At 37.3% G+C, this 7,653-nt stretch overlaps 1 pseudogene; it reads left to right on the top strand.

The window, feature by feature from the left end:
* Positions 1 to 7,653, top strand: part of LOC106533045 (serine/threonine-protein phosphatase 2A 56 kDa regulatory subunit gamma isoform-like) — an 18,188-nt pseudogene that overhangs the window by 7,040 nt on the left and 3,495 nt on the right.

Genomic DNA, 7,653 nt, shown 5'->3' with positions numbered 1-7,653 from the left:
GTATAGCACCTTTCAAAACCCAGTTACAAAGTGCTTTATATCATATTGTAAAATCAAAACACATAAGAAACATAGCACAAATAAAAATAAAACGTGCAAAAATCAATTAAAAGCCATCTTTAATATAAATTTGACAGAAAATTTGCCCACAACTTTTGAATTCCGTCAAATTTATAATTAAAAAAATTAAACATAAATTTGTGTAATCATTTGCTAATTTGAATGTCATATATAGTTGTACATTATGTACTTAAAGACATTGTCTAATGTAAATACATTTGTTGTTAGGGTAGGAATAAATGTAGCTGATTAAAGTGATGGCTTTGTAGTCCTTTTTGACAGTCAAGTACCTCTTTTATCAAAGTGTGGTCTCCCTTATAAATWGCAATTATACCGATTTTAATCCTGTCGTTTTAATATCAGATTTATAATGTTGTGCAGAGGCTTTGTTCTTGTTCTTGGCAGATTAAAGTAAATTCTTTACAGGAAATGGCAGACCTGTTAATTCCACTCCTTTTGTCCGTTTCTATTTTCTAGACGTCCCCCCCGCAGAGCAGGAGAAGCTGTTCATCCAGAAGCTGCGTCAGTGCTGCGTCCTCTTCGATTTCGTCTCAGACCCACTGAGTGACCTAAAATGGAAGGAGGTGAAACGAGCGGCACTGAGCGAGATGGTGGAGTACATCACCCACAACAGGAACGTCATCACCGAGCCCATCTACCCAGAAGTGGTTCATATGGTCAGTGTTAAAACAGCAGGAACTAAAGGCTTGGAAATGCTCTCTGACAGAAAATTAAATTTTAGAAATGTGTCTTGGGCGACCGCTTCTCTCATTMTCTCTGATAGCACATGTAGTGTGATGATAGAAGTCCTTGTGATGCCTAGGTGCTGTACTCAGTTAGCCATTATGAGTTTCAGTTTCTGTAAAAACTAGAACTCTTTTTCTGTATTACAGCCCTGTTGGTCCTGTTTAAATCACCGCATGGCTTATTTTGACTCTTAACCACTCAGCCTAAAGCTACTTACTTTTTGTTTTCCCACATTTACTCCTGGATTTGGTTTTTATGTTGGTTTAAACTTTGTTGTCAGATGAGAAACAGTCCTAATTTTGTTTTTCCTTTTGCCAAAGGGTCCTTACAATTTAGCTCCCTAAAATTGTTTGGCTCAATATTTGTGTCGTCGTTTATCCTGCAGGTCTGCCTCATTTTTCATATTTTTTAATACCTTTTTAGTTTGGTTTGCTCACAGAGAGCTTGAAAACAAGTAATTTAAACAAAACCAGTGCTTTTAGCTTTTTAACTGAGTTCTAATTTGATCCATTGGTGCTTCTCAGTCCTAGCCACAAGTTTCTTCAACCAACAGAAGGTTTTGAAGAATAGTACAAATGTCTGTACTGTACTATATATGTGACTGATTTAATGAGGTGCAGACTGACAGAAGTATTGTTGCAGCCAACACCACTCACTTTATATGAGCAAAACAGCCATTTGTTTTTTTAAGTCAAGYATGACAAGAAACCTCAGACTTTCAGTGTCAGAATTTAGTCTTAAGCGGGACATTCCAGTGGATTTTTCTGAGTTAGAACATAAAAAATTCTGACTTCTAAGTACAAATGGGAAGCCCCATAAGTTATGGCTCAAAGCTACCATCATTGAGAGGCATCTCTTCACAAGAAACATTTATAAAGTTATAAAGTCTGATTTGGAAAAGAAACCATAGTTTTCAAAACAGACCACAAGATTCTGAAGCAACKCTTAGATTATTTTGGGTTTGCTTTGATAGATGTTTTTAAGGTTAGTTTTTAAGAGAGATTGGTATCGACAAATGGTTAACCAAGATATTAGCTTCACTAAGTTAAACCACCACATGAATTTCACAGTTCTATGATAAAAAGCTAAATTGGTAGAAATAAGGCAGAGGTTACAGCTAAACCATTAAAATTTAATCTATTAATATCTACTGGCAACAAGAATAATGTGGTACTGAGCTCAGGTGTTGTCTTTGAACACACCCCCCTTCAAGAGTCCAGTTCCCTCTGGATTCTTCTGGCTCAGACCTCTAATTAATGGTTTCACATTTACAGTCAATAACTAAACTTKAGCACAGATATCAAACCAGACCTAAATGTGTAATTTGACAAACTGAAGTCAACACTCCCCAAAATGCTTCATACATCACAGATAAAAGTGTTTGTCTCTTTTTAGAGTCAGGATGTTAGCGTAGGCATCACTGACCTCAATTTGAACTTTCACAGTTTAAATGTTTAAGTGACAGGGCTCCAGTGATTGAGTTTTGTTTCTTACAAGAAGCCACTCATTTATACAGTTAGAGTAATTTGAAGCACTCAAAACCTTGTCTTTTGTAGGCTAGGCACGGGTCTTCATTTATTTACACCGATCTCATTATACTCCTACTGTATTAACCATAAGTGTTTTTTCAGAGGTTGTGGCCTGAATGTGTTCATGGACCCAAATTTGTTTTCCCAAGCCAAATTAAAAAGTCTTTGATGTTAATCAAAGGCCTGGCTCAGTGCCGCATTGTAAACTGCAGATGATCAACGTGCAAATATCCCTCCTTGTTGAAGCTCTGTTTGATCAGTGTAGCTGATAATGCAACCAAGCTGCCAAATCAGCATAGAAATGTACGCTTATACCTGGCAGCCCCATCCTTTTCTGACCCCCTTAAAGATGAGGACTCTTTGAAGTCCTCTAATGGCTTTTATCATCAAAGTGTCGAGACTGACACTTTATGGCAATAGAGAGTTTATTCTTATTCTTACACTGTACGAATGGTTTTCTGTTTGTTCGGTTAGRGTTTAACACCTGGTGTTCAGTGCAACGGTCAGTCTTAACCGACGTTGAGATAACAATCAGCATGGTACACTGAGTGTACAGGAGCAGACAGGACAGCTTCAGAGGGCTGTCAGAATCACACAAAAGAAAACATTGMTTCACCTCTTCCTTCACTTAGTGACATTGCAAAAACCTTCTGCCATAACCCTCCCACCACTATCACCACCACACACACACACACACAAAAAAAGTCACTTTGTAGTCATTATTTACTCAAACTTCTGCCATCAAAACAGTATAGGTCACTACAAACATGCACTAACATACTGCTAAACAGTTTATTAACAAAAGCCTTTCAGTTTCTAAATAGCTTTCCATAATGAGTATAAACCATTAATATTCATATTCAGTACAATAGCCATCCAGCTGTAYCAACACACATGCTGTACACTCTTGTGTATAACATCATTAACTTTTCTGCATTTTGTTTTTGTGCCCCGATGGTCGATTTTAGGTCTAGTTCTTTTTTTAAGAGCCTATTTTAAATGTATTGTGGTATTTTTTTCCCCCTTTTACTATATTAGCACTGCTGGGATGGACATGTGCTGTTTCATTGCATCACTGAACAGTGACAATAAAAGCATCTTATCTTAATAGGTTTTCATTTTGTCCTGATAAGAATATAAAAGTGGCAGTGAGAGAAAACCGTGACAGACTTTCTAAAATGTACTGCCTAGATGAGACTCAGCAACCTAAAATACTGAGTCTTTATTTCAAAACTGACGTAAAACAACAAAGAAATGTGCATATACTGTATACACATGCATGACTATACAACCTTTTCTATGAAGTTACAATACTTTTCACGTTACTGTTTTTTTTTTGTGAACTCTGCTTCATAAGTCATTATTTTGATTTATTTTGTTTAATCCTACCATAGCCCATTGGTCTTTGGTGGCCCTTTTGGGTTTTGTGAACAGCAGTTTTTGCTCAGTATACACTGTGGCTAATGTGTTTTCAAAGTCTAGATTTATGTTCAGTGTTTCTGGTCTCAGATGTGTTTCAGAAGTAATTAATCACTGGTAAGCCAAAAGCTTCAGCAGAAGTAACTGTGTAGCAAAAATGCAGGAAAAGAGTGTTGTAGGTTAATATTCAGTATTAATTTCTGTTGGGGTTGGTTTTTTGTTAGGGTGACCGATATAAACTGTCAGATGTAGACTTTTTATCAGAATCATACAGCTGGTTTCTGACTGATGAGACTTTCTTTTAAATATTTGTGTTCTGTTCCCAGTTTGCTGTGAATATGTTTCGGACATTGCCACCATCTTCCAACCCCACTGGAGCAGAGTTTGATCCGGAGGAAGACGAACCAACGCTAGAAGCCGCGTGGCCACATCTACAGGTACACAACTACAACATACTGCAGTAAAACATGGCTTTCTATTCATTATATGCTGGTAACAACAAATCAGTTCAGCTGTTAAGTTGTTGAATTGTTGCTGTTCTGTTGTTTCACAGCTCGTGTATGAATTTTTTCTACGGTTCTTAGAGTCACCCGACTTTCAACCCAATATTGCCAAAAAGTATATTGACCAGAAGTTTGTAATGCAGGTGAGCACTTGTGTATACCTTTATGGTCATGCTTGTAAATGTTTGCGTGTAGGTGTAAAGATTTTATGTTTTCAGGTGTTTCAATTAATATTTTTCTGGTAGCTCTTAGAGCTGTTTGATAGTGAAGACCCCAGGGAAAGAGATTTTTTGAAGACCACTCTTCATCGCATCTATGGCAAGTTCCTGGGCCTGCGAGCGTACATTAGGAAACAAATAAACAACATATTTTATACGTGAGTATATATTTGGAACTAGACTGAGCAGTTTTTGTTTTTAAGTCATTTTTGTTTTATTTTTTTCCCTCCTTTTTCTTTTAGGTTTATTTATGAAACTGAGCATCACAATGGAATAGCTGAATTACTGGAAATACTTGGCAGGTAACATATCTTTTAGACAAGCCGCCTCTGTTGTAGCTGATGRTTTTGTGGCGACTGTGGGTTTTGTGTTTGATCCATCAAGTGGCTGGTAATGATCATCTTTATTCTTTCAGCATAATCAATGGATTTGCATTACCACTAAAGGAAGAGCACAAAATTTTCTTATTGAAAGTCTTGCTGCCTTTACACAAAGTCAAGTCTCTCAGTGTGTATCACCCACAGGTAACTCCTTTAATGTTACAATCTGCTCTCTGTAGTGCTAAGCAACGATTTATAAAGTGTGTTACAAGCTGAAAAAAGTGTATGTTTCTTTTGTAGCTGGCCTACTGTGTGGTTCAGTTCCTAGAGAAGGACAGCACCCTCACAGAACCGGTATGGTTTAACTCGTGATTATTGTTGTATCATTTATTTTATGATAGGATTATTCTTAAACATCCTGTTGGCACAGGATACGTCTTTTATGTCTTGCTATGGGACAGTGCAGTATGAATTAGTTTAAAGGGGCAATATCATCTAAAATCAACTTTTTTGAGTTTTATATCATGTTATAATGTTATACTCATAAAAAAAACATGCCCAAAGCCTTGCTTTGACTCATTCATGCATGTTTGAGAAATCCTGCAGTGTTTTTAGGAAGCCATGCTGAGGAGCAAAACGACAGGTGGGTATCAGAAACACCCCTGGGACGTGTCTTTAAGCCGAACTTCCTCATGGCAGAGTGCGCCCCCCCCCTCCCCACACACCCCGCCCATAACTCCTGCAGGCTCTTGGGTGAAACTGAAAGGGAAACTGAAATTGTCTGCTGAGCTAACACTACTGCTCACTCAGTGAAGATTAAAAATACCTTTGAGGAAATGTATTTTCYGATGCCAGGTAAACTGCTTTATAGCACCCCACCCCTGCATTGAAATGGGTGGGACAGAAGCGGAAGGTTGTTCTTAAAGAGACAGAGGGCAATTTCAAGGCATTTAGAAGAGGAAGTGATGAGAAGATAAGTTTATTTTCTATTTAAACATAAAAAAACAGCATTTTAATAACAACTAAAGGTGACATAAATACTTTATTATGGTGTAGTATTTAAATATATGCCTGAAAAACATATAATATTGCCCCTTTAATAAAAGTGAGAGATGAAAAGACAGAAACAAGATGCAGGATGTTTGTTAGCTGAACTTGTTAGCAGCTGAAATGAGAGAAAATCTCAGTTGGTTTGAATTTGAAGGAAACCCTGACTAGTTGTAACATTAGACATAGTTTTACAGTTGAAGTAAATGTTTGTAAAATAATGTCTAACATTACAAATAATTAGGGCTTCCTTTTAAGGAATGATGTTGATTATTATTATTTTTTAATTACTTGTTCACCGTTGCTGTTTTGTCTCTATTTTATTCATTGTAATTGACCTTTGTCTGTGTTTCTGCATGTGTGTACAGACGGTTATGGCTTTGTTAAAGTATTGGCCAAAGACCCACAGTCCAAAGGAAGTGATGTTTCTCAACGAGCTGGAGGAGATCCTGGATGTTATTGAGCCTTCAGAGTTTGTTAAAGTCATGGAGCCTCTTTTCCGACAGCTCGCAAAGTGTGTGTCGAGCCCGCACTTTCAGGTCGGGTTTCATTTTAGTCACCTGGATGTGTGTTTTAACCAGTTTTTTTTTCCAACCTTTCAATTTGTGTATATATTTTTAACACCAACTGTGTTTGTTAGGTGGCTGAGCGTGCTCTGTACTACTGGAACAACGAGTACATCATGAGCCTGATCAGTGACAATGCAGCAAAGATCCTGCCCATCATGTTCCCGTCCCTTTACCGCAACTCCAAGACCCACTGGAACAAGTAAGTCTGTGTCAGGATGTGTCTCMTTGAGAATGTCACAGCTGCCTATTAGGGAAACAAGTGAGCCACGGGAATCTTTGTGTGTCCACAGGACAATCCACGGGTTGATCTATAATGCCCTGAAACTTTTTATGGAGATGAATCAGAAGCTGTTTGATGACTGCACCCAACAGTTCAAAGCAGAGAAAAGCAAGTAAGTCATCATATCTTTATTTCCTGCACTGCTGTGTTCATTTTGCTCTTCTAGCAGTGTCACATACATCACTCAGAACATCTCCAATCAGATATGGAAAAGATGAGAAGATAAGCTGAAGCTCTGAGTCACACTGAAAAGGCTTTGGGTGTGACGAGGCTCTGTTTTGTTTTTGTAAAGAGAGAAAAGCAAATGGAAGGAGAGAGAAGACGCATGGCTGAAGATTGAGAATCTAGCAAAGTCGAACCCACAGGTGAGTAAAACAAAAAACCAGCTCGTCACAGTGGTGCTTTTAGGAACTTCTCAGTGTTAGAAACTGACTCCCAGGTAAATCTAGCTTCATAGTTCCACAAACTTTGGTCTTTAGCTGATAGGAATGAAACAAAGAAAGTGTTTCAAGATGCAAGTAGCCCTAAAAAACTTGTTATTGTAAAACAAATTTGGCTTAGTATCTAAATATTTACATGGATTTACTCATATTTTTAAGTAAAAAAAACAACTGGGAAAAATAGACTAGACCATCACTGGAAAGCAAATTCAGTTCAGTTTATTTATATAGCACCAAATCACTACAAATGGCGTCACAGGGCTCTGTACACAGCTAGCGATGCAACTTATCGATTAATGTGAAGTTGTCTGAAGTTGATTTGTCTTATAGATTAAGTAACAATTGATAAGCATCCATTTTCTTAAAACCCAGAGTTTTCTATTGAATCAAGAGGGTCTTTTCATAAAATGAAGGATTTTTTAAATAATATGCTAAATTAAAGATTTTTTAATAAAATGCTAAATTAAAAAAGAAGCACATTATAAATATTTTCACAATTGATTATGCCAGCTGTATTAAAC

This window comes from Austrofundulus limnaeus, unplaced genomic scaffold, assembly GCF_001266775.1.
Source record: "Austrofundulus limnaeus strain Quisiro unplaced genomic scaffold, Austrofundulus_limnaeus-1.0 Scaffold874, whole genome shotgun sequence".
Lineage (NCBI taxonomy): Eukaryota > Metazoa > Chordata > Actinopteri > Cyprinodontiformes > Rivulidae > Austrofundulus > Austrofundulus limnaeus.
The sequence above is the reverse complement of the archived record's forward strand: the minus strand, read 5'-3'. Positions and strand labels throughout refer to the sequence as shown.